The following is a 4,216-nucleotide window of genomic DNA, read 5'->3' as shown; positions in this document are numbered from 1 at the left end:
TAAAAGCAAGGGAGTTGCAAATATATCATTGAGAGGTTACTTAACTTCTACACCGGTTAAAGAATATGAAATGGTGAACATCGCTGTACCTCACTGGGGTAGATTAATAAATATGGATTGTATAGTGGTAGACGATCTACCAGAATATACAAAGAAATTCGACATTAAGAAGAACTTAAGATCGTTGTGTAGAGCGAAAATCAGCTTGGCTGATAAAGATTTTGATCTACCCGTAGAGAAACAATCGCCTATAGAATAATAGGGGTTGACAATGCGTACATCTAACATCCAGGGTATAGGAAATTTGAAAAGTTAGTATTGCTAACAACCATATTTGGTTATGTGGTAACCGGAACGTGTAGTTCTCCTCCCGCCAAGGAGACTCATGTTTCCATTTTAAAACTGGCAGTGAAACCGACAACATTACTACAACTGAAGGGCTACTCATTTAAAGGATCCAAGGGAAGATCTTGAAACTCTTGAAACTTTGTGGAGTTTAGATCATTTAGGTATTGACTGCAGTGGTGAAATAACGGAACTGGAACAGAAAGTACTGGCGAACTTTGAGAGTACTATAACTTATTCTGAAATTGACAAATAGTATGTTGTGGCATTGCCTTGGAAAGGCAATAAAAGGAGATTAACTTCCAACGTTGGGTTGGCTTTGAATAGATTAAAACAACAGTGTGTCAAGTTGCAGAAGGACACTCAGCATCTAGAACACTACCAGAATATCCTAAAGGATCAGGAGGATAGGAGATTCATATAGAGAGAGTGGAATATTTTAAAACAGAGGAAGACTGTCATTTCCTGGGACATCATGGTGTTAAAAAAGGACAGTGCAACAACCCCTATGAGGATAGTATTTGACTGTTCGGTCAGACAGGGGAAAAGTGGGAAGTTTGAACGACTGTTTATGGACGGGACCACATATAACAGCTAACCTGCTCAAAGTTCTGCTGCAGTATTAAGGCAAGGGTATAACTGCAGAATCTGTGGAAGCAACAACTGGATTAGGGTGAACCACTCCCAGATCCATTACAGAACTAATGGGCTGAGTTATCCGAAGACTTGGAAAAATGTCTTGATATTTCCTTTCCTAGGAATACTAGTCTAGGAAAGGGGGACTCCGTACAGTTATTCTGCGATGCCAGTGAGTTAGCATATGGTTGTGTAGCCTATAGAGTCAAGAACGAAAACTTATTTAACGATGGCAAAGGCAAGAATAGCGCCCATTAAAGAATTAACTGTTCCAAAACTTGAGTTAATGGTATTGTTGCTAGCAGCAAGAATGGCCAAATTTATTAAAGAATCCTTTGAGAAGGATGAGTTTGTAGAACTGTTCGTTTGGTTGGACAGTAAAGTCGCCCTAAGTTGGCTAGTATCGAAAAGTGTTCTCCCCGTGTTTGTGAAAAATAGAGTGCAGGAAATAAACTATTTAAACTTGAACAGATAAGGCAATTAACTAAGAGTATATTACATCATTGTGTTATATGCAGGAGAGGCCGTATAGGCCCAATATAGTTCCTCCATTGCCTGAGTTAAGGGTGCAATGTAAGCAACCTTCTAATACCACAGGCGCCGACTACACCGGCGCATTATGGGTTAAGGGAAAAGGACAGACCCTTAGAAGGCTTGTATTATCTTATTTACGTGCCCGATAACCAGAGGCATACATGTGGAGCTAGTTGATAACCAGTCCTGCGGGCTCGTTCCTCATGAGCTTTAGAAAGTTCTGCAGCAGAAGAGGTTTCCCAGCACTTGTGATGAGTGTCGACGCCACCACGTTTGTAGCGGCATTAGAATATCTTTAAGACCATGTCGGAGCGACCCATCGAGTAGGAACGATGCATAGCTCTTGGCCCAGGATGGGGGAAGTAGTCCTCATTCATAAAGAGGGGCCAAGGAGCAAGTGGAAGTTGGGCCAAGTAATCGAGTTACACATGGGGCTAGACAAGGTCCCAAGAGTGGCTACTCTAAGAACGGCCCATGGCCAGCTCATGAGACCTGTAATTTATGCCCCTTATAGCTGTGGCAGGAGATAAGGGAAATTAATCCTGCGACAGAACACGTTCAGTCAAGCACCCGCCTTTGCAGAAGGACTGATCAAATTGCTGCAGAAGCCAGAAAGGCATTGATAAGAACAGCACTATTGTAAATAATGTAGGCATAATTTTTTCTTGCGAGTGAGTATGTCGAAACTTCAAGAGAGGTTGTAATTTTCCGCAAGTTGTGGTATAGTTTTATGTAGCCTATTCGTTCTAAATTTACATAAAGTGGAAATGCGTATTATGTAGAAGGAGGATATGTTTTGTAGTGTTTGTATTTAGTAATGAAAAGCGTTGTTTTGGCTGTTTCGTGTATTTAATTGTAAGTATACATGTAATAGTGCTTAACTACCAGCATCAGTTGTATGTCCGGTGGTTAGTCTATGTTTGGTGTTGGCCAAAGACGGCCATGAAACCAGTGTTGCCAACCGTAGGGACATGTCCCTAAATGTAGGGACATTTTGCATTTTTTAAGGTTTGTAGGGACGTAGGGACGCCCAGGTATAATAGCCGGAAATGTAGGGACTTTTCAACTCTGCAAGAAAATATATAATCTTTTAAATTAAGTAACTTATTTATTGACTTACATAATTATTCTTTAATTTATTTATTTACCCTTTTACTGTGTCAAAGCAAACATCACTGCAACATTGGCTGTAGCATTTGCTAGCCTGCTACGGAAAACTATTACTAAATCCAATGCATCAACCACCGAGACTGAATTTGAATCGTGATCGTGACGTGTATCGGACCCTTACGGATTCAAAAGTCCAGACTCGGTGTTCTAAAATTACAGTTAGTCCGTTAGTAAACAGCTTTAAGATAGCATCGATAGCCATTCGTCTCGCCACAGGTTGTGTTTTTATTCTGGTAGGCCCAGGTAATGGATGAAGAGAATGAAGGCCCTTCGACGTCTAAAAAGAAAAGACAATACAGGAGCGATTCGAACGAGTTGGAAAAAGAAGAAAAAGGAACATCGAGGAGGCAGAAATTTAGGGATGAACGGCTACAGGTGAGATTTTTTTTTTTTAAACAATAATGTGTATGACACCTGATTTTTCATTACCATTTAAATTACTAGTGGTCTGTCGGCGATTCGGGAAGTAGGTTAACCAGTAGGAATTTCTACTGACTATGCTAGAAAATTAATTTTGAGGAGTAGAATAATGAGATTTTGCTTCATTTTTCAAAACCCAGCAAATATATATATATATATATATATATATATATATATATATATATATATATATATATATATATATATATATATATATATATATATATATAATATAATATATATATATATATATATATATATATATATATATATATATATATATATATATATATAGAGAGAGAGAGAGAGAGAGAGAGAGAGAGAGTGCATGTAGAAGATAAATCACCAAATGAGATACAACTTTATTTCGAGTTTCGACCTCCATATTTTACCTCAAGAAGCATGAAAAGGAAGTCAGTTATCCCCATTGCGTTCCTCTGATGTTCCCTTCATATTCATGTACGAATTGTGTTTTAAGTGATTAATTTTCGTCTTTTACGAGTGATTTTTCTAATTTGATGCCTAAGATGCTCATATTTAGAAGTTCTAGGCCATTTTGTATATTACAGTAATATAAAGGTAGGAATGTTAAAGCTAATGAAAAAAAAAGTATAGTAGGCATAGGCTATTGTGTTCTGGCTATGTTTTTCCCAATTTAATGTGAAAACAAATCACGCTCTAATTCATTATCCTGTGACCATTGACCAGGCAAATGAAATGAAAATGGATCTATTTCACTTCTTAGGTTATTAGGTAGGGTAATGAGCTCCATATAGTTGGCAACACTCCACCAGATTCAAAATAAATAACGAGAAAAAAATCCGTATATGATTTTCATTGTAATTTTGGAATAAATGTAATGTTAAGAGGTTAAGAGAAATTATATTTCTTTTTAGAAAGAAGAATTTCGAGGCTGGCTGTCTGAAGTCAAGAATAACCCCCATCAGGCTTTCTGTAATGCATGCAAGTCCAAGCTTGTGGCTGGCAATAGTGAATTAATAAAGCACTCAAAGAGGGAAGCCCATAAAAAAGCTGTTAGGTTACTGAAAACTCAACCATCTGCCAGTAGTTGGTTTCAAAAGGGGCTAGAAGGTAACTCTCACAATGTACT

Source organism: Macrobrachium rosenbergii, chromosome 5 (assembly GCF_040412425.1).
Source record: "Macrobrachium rosenbergii isolate ZJJX-2024 chromosome 5, ASM4041242v1, whole genome shotgun sequence".
Taxonomy (NCBI): domain Eukaryota; kingdom Metazoa; phylum Arthropoda; class Malacostraca; order Decapoda; family Palaemonidae; genus Macrobrachium; species Macrobrachium rosenbergii.
Note: the sequence above shows the minus strand (reverse complement) of the source record.